Source organism: Dromiciops gliroides, chromosome X (assembly GCF_019393635.1).
Source record: "Dromiciops gliroides isolate mDroGli1 chromosome X, mDroGli1.pri, whole genome shotgun sequence".
Classification (NCBI taxonomy): Eukaryota; Metazoa; Chordata; class Mammalia; order Microbiotheria; family Microbiotheriidae; genus Dromiciops; species Dromiciops gliroides.
In genome coordinates, this window is record NC_057867.1 from 17,951,919 (window position 1) to 17,960,642 (window position 8,724).

An 8,724-nucleotide genomic window follows, 5' to 3' on the forward strand; every position below is an offset into this window, starting at 1 on the left:
GAAATTGAGGGGATGTCTATCAGCTGCAGAAGGTTGAAAAAGTTGTAATATATGATTGTGATGCGATACCACTGTGCTTATAAAAAATCTAAAATAGGATGCTTTTAGAAGAACCTTGAAAGGATTACATCAACTAATGCACAGTGAAGTGAGCAAAATGAGGAGAACATGTTGAGATTGTACACAGTCACAACAATATTGTATGATGATTGGGGCAGCTAGGTGGCACAGTGGATAGAACACCGGCCCTGGAGTCAGGAGGACCTGAGTTCAAATTTGACCTCAGACATTTGACACTAGCTGTGTGACCCTGGGCAAGTCACTTAACCCCAATTGCCTCATGAAAAAAAAATTAAAAAATATTGTATGATGATAGACTGTGAATGACTTAGCTCTTCTCAGGAGTACAATTACAAAGGCAATTCCAAAGAACTCAGGGTGAAAATGGTATTCACCTTGATAGAAAGAACTGATGAAGTCTCAATGTAAACTGAAGCATAATATTTTGATTTTATTTTTCTTGCTTTATTTTATTTCTTGCTTTATTTATGGCAAGTAGAGCAATATTTTTTGCATGATTTCACATGCATAATTAGAATCATATCTGTTGTGATCACAATGGATGGGGAAAAATGGGAAAGAGAATTCTGAACTCAATTTTTTTTAAAAAGTCCAAAAAAATTAATAAATTTAAAACAAACAAGAATGATATGAACCATGGGAAGGAAAATGATGGTCAACAGCAAAAGAAAAAGTCTGAGAGACTTGGACATAGAAACAGGAAAGCTCAACTAGGAATCTTACCTTCATGAGATGTGCCATCCTGCCAAAGTCCCATTTCATGTCTTACTTAGTATCACTTAATTCTTCTGACAAGTGGACCACAAAGAGCACAAAATCAGATGTCTGCTTCTGGGTCAAAGGAGATAACATACATACACTCAACTCCATAAATGATATTTGTTGTAGTTGCTTCTGTTTATGTACTTGAAGTTATTATTGTGGTTTTTGTTGTTGCTGTTAATGTGGTTAATCCTGAACAGAAAGAAGTTCTGGCACACCGGCAGCACAAGAATGGAATCTGTCCATGAAATTATGCAGAGCATTTAGGCAAAGCCAAAGACCAATACCAATGGAGATTTTCATTCTTTTCTCCTAAAATAAAAAGGAATTGAAGAGACTTACTTTTCAAAAGGAAGAGAGATGGTTACATGAGGAAATGTGTAAATGAGAGAGTAACATCTCAAATTTTCCAGGATATTACCATCCTAGGAATAAGAAGTACAGAAGGATGTGGTGTCACTGGGAGAGAGCGGAAAAGATATGGCAAAACTGACTAGGATTAAGAGGAAAAGAGATGGAAAGACTGACAGTATCTGTGGCCCTGTACATCTTAGAGCATTCTGGCCTCCCAAATAATTGTAATTTATTGTCCTGAAGATTCTATTTGATGGAAACAGGAGAATGGAAATGAAAATAAAGAATAGGAGCAATAATAATAAAAATAAAGAATAGTAGGAGCAAGGTAGAGGCACACTCGCTTGCATCTATGGTCAACCAAATTGGGGATTTAGTACAGATATAAGAAACATTCTCTGGATTAAGCCTTTTGAAAATCCTGTGAGCTTCAGTCATCTGATAAAGAACTTTCAAGTAAATGAACCCTGAAAAGGGTTCTAGCTATTTGACCCTGATTTTTTTAGGGAATTGAAGGATGGCAAGAATGAATGTAGCAAGGGGTGAAAATGAATGGCTGACCAGCAGGGGCCCAAATGGCTAAAAGGTCACATCCTGAGATGCATGGTCAGGAAGCCTGCACATCCCATCTCAATTCATCCACTTAACAGACATGTCAAGAGGGCCAAGTCATGTGACCTCATTCCTCTTCAGCTCCCTGACCAAAAAAATCAGGGCAAGAAAACCACTGATCTCAGAGTTGGCTATGAAGCTCAATAGGCAAACAAAATGTAGAACTTGCTACACACAAGGAAGTTCCTCATTTTCTTATTACTGATGGTCATGAGCACTTCCAAGGAAAGATTTGTCAGGAGTACAGGTCAGCTATTTCAAAGGTCCATCAGTGGTAAACTCCCTGGCTTTCCCTGACTTTGGCCTCCAGACCTAAGATATTCAAATTCCTGAAGCAAAAGCAAATTTGGAAACTCACCTTTGAAAAGAAACCTGTGAGCTTGTCAAAATGATATTTGTCCACAGGAAGAAGACTTCTTCTTCTTTTTTTTTGGCAGGGCAATGGGGGTTAAGTGACTTGCCCAGGGTCACACAGCTAGTAAGTGTCAAGTGTCTGAGGCCGGATTTGAACTCAGGTCCTCCTGAATCCAGGGCCAGTGCTTTATCCACTGTGCCACCTAGCTGCCCCAGGAAGAAGACTTCTTATCTCATCCTGGGAATGATCCTAGAACCAAACAAAAGGGAAATAAAGTTAACCTGAAGGCAGTAAGAGGTAAAAAGAAGGAGAAAGGGACATCTGGGGAGAGGCCTCAGAATCTAAAACAAGCCAGCAAGAACTTTGCCTCTGGCAATGTGTATTCATTTTTTCACCCTTGAATAGAAGTAGGATGAAGGAAAATGAAATAGCAGCAGAGAAATATAAAAAGAGAGGAAAATGTACAAATAACCAAGCCCTTCACTTAGCATCACTTAATTCCTCTGCCAATTGAATCACCAAGGGCATGGCAATCAGAGGTTGAATCAAAGGAGATAACATGAATACCCTGTGTTTTATAAAAAGTATTTTATGTGTGATTTATTTTTGTATTTAGAGGTATTACTATTGTTCTTTCTGTTTCATTTGTTATTGTGATTTATCATGAACTGAAAGGACAAGACCTGATATGTCTGGAGGGTAAGAATGGTATTGTTGATCACATTAAGGCAGATCTCATTGGCTGGGCCAAATTCCACCCCAAAGGCAATCATCATCCTTTTTTCCCAAAAGAAAAAGGAAGTGAAGGGACTTACCTTTCAAAGGGAAGTGGGTTAGTTGAAAAAATGAACATGAGAGAGACTTCTTAAATCTTCCAGGTTAATACAGTCCAAGGAATGGAAAGTCCATAATTGAAGTGAAGCCTCCAGGGCTTAGAGGAAAAAAGATGACAAGAGTGACTATGTGGGTGACTCTGCACATTGTCCCAACTCTGTGACATCCCAACTATTTGAAATTTGTTTTCTTGGTGTCTTCATTCCATGGAGTCAAACAAAGGAAACGATAAGGAAGAATCAAATCTGAATAGGGTAGAAGCACACTTATGGAAGTATTCAGTAGCCTGCATCTAGGGTCTGCCAAGCATGGGACCTAATATCTATTAGGCCTTTGAAAATACTGTGGGCCTGATTTCCTTTACTAGTCTGCTAAGGGGCTTTCAAGGAAAGGGTCCCTGAAAAATCCTATCTACCTATGTGAACAATGAATATTTAGGGAAAGGAAGTACGGTAAGAAGAAATACATATGCAGTAGGGAAGGAAAAGCAAATGGCTGACCAGCAGGGGTCCAAATCCCTAAGAGTCCGCATCCTGAGTTGCAGGGTCAGGAAGGTTAGCCTTTCCATCTCAACTCATTCGCTTACCAGACATGTCAAAAGGGTCAAGTCAGGTGACCTCACATCTCCTCAGCTCTCTGACCTGCAAGATCAGAGCAAGATAACCACCAATCACACAGTTAGCTCTGAGTCTCAAAAGACACACAAAAATGTAGAGTTTGTGGCACACAAGGGATTGTTTGTTTGTTTATGTATGCCCATGAGCACTTCCAAGGGAAGATTTGTCAGGAGTGCACTTCTTCCTAGGAATGATCCTAAACCCAATGTAGAGAGAAATAATGTTAACCTTGAAGCATTGAGAGGCCAAAAGAGGGAGAAACTGACTTCGTGGGGAGGCCCCAGAATGTGATGCTAGCCTGCAAAAACACTTTAATAGCTATAGGATGAAGGAAAATGAAATGGCATCAGGGAAATATGAAAAGGAGGGACAATATACTTCCATGTCCATCACTTTATTGTCAATAGATCAAGACCGGAGGTCTTGGGGAAGATGAACACCCAAGCAAGTCAAGGAAGACAGCATGATGAAAGGAAATGAAGGATGGGATTAAAATTGATAGTAGGCAGCCAAATATCTTAGAGCCTTGGACTTGGAGTCAGAAAGGCCTGAAGAGCAATCCTACCTTAGCCACATATGAGGTGTGTCCTCCTGGCCTGAGTAACTTTACATATCTTCCTCTGTCAATTGGACTACAAAGATCATCACAATCAGAGGTCTGCTGCTGTGTCAGAGGAGATAACATGCACAAACTGTACCCCTCCAATGATCTTTGCTGTGCTTGTTTCTGATTTGGTAGGTGAAATTCTTATTAGGGCTGCTTTTGTTGCTGTTGTTATTGTGATTAATTCTGAACAAAAAGGAAAAGACCTTCACACCTAGAATGATCAGAAGACTGGAATCTCTCCGTCACACTATGGCAGACCTCGTAGGCAGTCCAAAAGCCACCCCCAAGGGCTACCATTATCCATTTTTTCTCAAAAGAAAGAGGAACTGAAGACTTACATTTAGAAGGAAAGAAGGATGGTTGAACAAGAACAGGTGTGAACAACAGGGCCAGTTCTCAAATCTTCCAGGGTATCTCCTTCCTAGGAAGGAAAGATCAGAATTGATGTTAAGCCTTGGGGCCTTAGAGGAAAAGAGATGGCAAGACTGACTGTATGGGAGGCCTTGTACACTGTCCCAGCTATCTGGCCTCCCAACTCCTTGCAACTTACTGTCCTGCTGACTCCATTTGATGGAGTCAGGAGAACAGAAATTTCAAGGAAGAATAAAAGATGACTGAGGTAGAGGCACACTCAAGGCAGTGCCCAATGGCAAACATCTGGAATCAATGAAGCAAATGTATGTATGCAAGACATATTTTATTAGGCCTTTGAAAACTCTTACTTCCTCACTTGTCTGATAAGGGGCTTTCAAGCAAATGGACCCTGAAAAGGGCTAGAGTTCTGCCTATGTTGACCCTGAATATTTATGAAAGTGAAATATGGCAAGAATGAATACATATGTGGCAGAGGGATAGGGGAGGGGGATGAATGGCTGACCAGCAGGGGCCCAAATGGCTAAAAGGTCACATCCTGAGATGCATGGTCAGGAAGCCTGCACATTCCATCTCAATTCATCCACTTAACAGACATGTCAAGAAGGCCAAGTCACGTGACCTCATTCCTCCTCAGCTCCCTGACCGAAAAAATCAAGGCAAGAAAACCACTGATCTCAGAGTTGGCTATGAAGCTCAATAGGCAAACAAAATGTAGAACTTGCTACACACAAGGAAGTTCCTCATTTTCTTATTACTGATGGTCATGAGCACTTCCAAGGAAAGATTTGTCAGGAGTACAGGTCAGCTATTTCAAAGGTCCATCAGTGGTAAACTCCCTGGCTTTCCCTGACTTTGGCCTCCAGACCTAAGATATTCAAATTCCTGAAGCAAAAGCAAATTTGGAAACTCACCTTTGAAAAGAAACCTGTGAGCTTGTCAAAATGATATTTGTCCACAGGAAGAAGACTTCTTACCTCATCCTGGGAATGATTCTAGAACCAAGCAAAAGGGAAATAAAGTTAACCTGAAGGCAGTGAGAGGTAAAAAGAAGGAGAAAGGGACATCTGGGGAGAGGCCTCAGAATCTCAACCAAGCCAGCCAGAACTTTGCCTCTGGCAATGTGTATTCATTTTTCTACCCATGAATAGAAGTAGGATAAAGGAAAATGAAATGGCAACAGAGAAATAAAAAAAGGAGGGGAAAATGTACAAATGACCAAGGCCTTCACTTAGCATTCTCTGCCAACTGGATCACCAAGGGCATGGCAATCAGAGGTTGAGTCAAAGGAGATAACATGAATACCCTGTGTTTTATAAAAGGTATTCTGGTCTGTGATTCTGTTTTTGTATTTAGAAGTATTACTATTGTTCTTTCTGTTTCATTTGTTACTGTGATTTATCATGAACTGAAAGTACAAGATCTGGTATGCCTGGAGGGTAAGAATGGTATTGTTGATCACATTAAGGCAGATCTCATTGGCTGGGCCAAATTCCACCCCCAAAGGCAACCATCATCCTTTTTTTCCCAAAAGAAAAAGGAAGTGAAGGGACTTACCTTTCAAAGGGAAGTAGGATTGTTGCAAAAGTGAACATGAGAGAGACTACTTAAATCTTCCAGGTTAATACAGTCCAAAGAATGGAAAGTCCATAATTGAAGTGTAGACTCCAGGGCTTAGAGGAAAAGAGATGACAAGATTGACTATGTTAGTGGCCCTGCACATTGTCCCAGTTCATCTCAACTACTTACAGTTTGTTTTCCTCCTGTCTCCAAGCCAAAGAAAATATTAAAGAATAATCAAATCTGTCCAAGGTAGAGGTGCTCTCTCATCACAGTGTTCAGTGCCCTGTATCTGAGGTCAGCCAACCTGGGAGGAGTAATTTGCACTTCATTCACATTCTTTGTACGAGCCCTTGGAAAACCTGTGAGCTTCACTTCTTTTAGTTGTTTTATAAGGTGTTTCCAAATAGAGGTCTTTGAAAACGCCTGCAGTTCTACTTATATGGACCATGAATTTTTAGGGAAGTCAAGGATGGCAGAACAGAATGGATATGTAGTAGGAGAGGAAGAGTGATGCCTGAAAAGCAGAGTTCAAAATCAATTAGTGGTCAAAACCTGACCTGCAGGGTCAGGAAGCCTAGATTTCCCCTCCCAACTCAGACCTGACAAGATAACAAAGTCAATCAACATGTCTTATCCTCTGGTGTCTCTCCTGAAACATGAGGATAAGGCAATGACCAATCTCACATTTTGTTAAGAGGCTTAAATATGACATAGAATTTACAGGTTGCTATGTACAAGCAAGTTATTCTATTTACTATTATGGTTCCCCATGATCGCTTGCAAAGAAGGTGAGTTAGGAATGCAGTGAAACCATTGGACTGGCCCAGCAGGAGGCACAGGCTCAGAATTGCTCTGACTGATGCCCCCATCTTCAACCTCTATATTCAACCTCTTAAGCAAATTCAATTCTGGAAACTCACCTTTTTGAAATAACAGTGAATTTTTCAAAATGAAATTTGTTCAGAAGAGGGAAATTGTGCAGCTCTTCACTGGAATAATCCTAGGACTCATAAATGGAGAAATCATGTTAACTTTAAGGGATTCACAGGCACAAAGATGGAGAACCTGAAGGAAACTCACTTTTTAAAGGTAACAGTACCGGCTGTGATAGGACATTTGTGCAGGAGAGGTAGACAGCTAAGCTCTTCCTTGGGTCACTCCTAAGGATGAAGAAGTGCAGGCATAATGTTAACCTTAAGGGATTCACAGGAAAAGAGATAGAGAAATGGATTCCCTGGCTGACCTTTGACTCCAACCCTAGGTCCCTAGGACATCCTTTGCCACTTGCAATGTCTATTTTTCCTCTTTACATTCAGAAACACATGCAGGAATGAGGGAAATCAAAAGACACACACAAAAAAATACAAGTTGGAGAAAAATGAAGTACAGTGCTCATAGCTCTGATTCTATTTTTACTAGACCTGGAGGTTCCATTCAGACCTTGTCCACCTATTTTATACTAAAAGCTCTTGGGGCTCTTGTATGCATCATGGGACTCCAATTACATCTATCATTAACTGCTTATATAGAAATGAAGTCAGGGATTGTAGTCAGAATAGTTTTTTGCTTTGACATATGCAAAGCAGTAGGCCATCATTTGAAGGTGAAGTGTTCGGATGTCTGTTTTTACTCTAGTAATATAAGTATATGAGCAATAATTTTGTCACAAGCTTCTTTTGTCAGGTATCAATCAAACTAATGGGTAAACAAATTAAGTAACTGGCCATCAAATAGAATTTGGATGTAACCACCTAATGCCCATAGCTACAACTCTATGAAAGCCCACCAATGCCCCCAGCCTTCAGCATACCCTTGACTCACCACTAAGTTGGGTTCCTGAATTCCAGTACTTGAAACCCAGATGTCCTATGGATTCAATGAGGACACTGCTGACTGAGTGAGGGAAATTTGCTCACTTACCTGGCAACGACATCGCAGGGAGAATCATGGCCTCTGGCTGGGCAGTGGTGGAACCTTGTCACTGAGTACAACTGCAAGACATGCTTATTGGGAAACTAGAGGAAATTGGGTTAGTGCTTTGTTTCTACTGGGTTAGTAGAAACTAACTCTTGAATAATCAAGTTTGCTAGAAATGGGAAGTCTAAGTCTAATTTTTATTTTGGTCACCCTACTTAGCATATATAACAGCAAATTGGGTTAGTGGATGTATTTATGCATTACAATTGACAATGCTTATGGGTTCCTGTGAAAAGTGTCCCAATGCAATATGATCAGAAAGGGTTAGAAAGAGAATCAACTTTGGAATTTACTGTATTCCGTAAGCCAACAACAAACTCTGAGACTACGTTTCCTGGCTGTTGTACTTCCACAGACAGAATGGTTTAGAATTCTCTGCTGCCACTGCTCTATCTATTCTGGAGAAAGTCACAGCTAGCTCACCCAGTCTCTGTCATTGACAAGGGCTGAGGAATCTGAACAAGAAACAGAAAATTATACTTCCTTCATTAGACTCATGAGCTACTGACCATGGCTGGGACTAGAACTCTGGGAGTTGCATCTTCACTGGTAGGGCTAAGAATACAACCCCATACTGCAACAGAAGGAAA

At 40.6% G+C, this 8,724-nt stretch overlaps 1 long non-coding RNA gene across 1 annotated transcript; it reads right to left on the minus strand.

Moving 5' to 3' along the window:
- Window positions 1–1,982: 1,982 nt before the first annotated feature.
- On the minus strand, window positions 1,983–8,196 carry LOC122733505. Its single transcript, XR_006353890.1, has 6 exons — window positions 6,152–8,196; window positions 5,509–5,589; window positions 4,561–4,643; window positions 3,585–3,639; window positions 2,980–3,095; window positions 1,983–2,413 (listed from the first exon to the last, which is right to left on the minus strand). It is a non-coding gene; the product is annotated as an uncharacterized LOC122733505 (long non-coding RNA).
- Window positions 8,197–8,724: the final 528 nt, after the last annotated feature.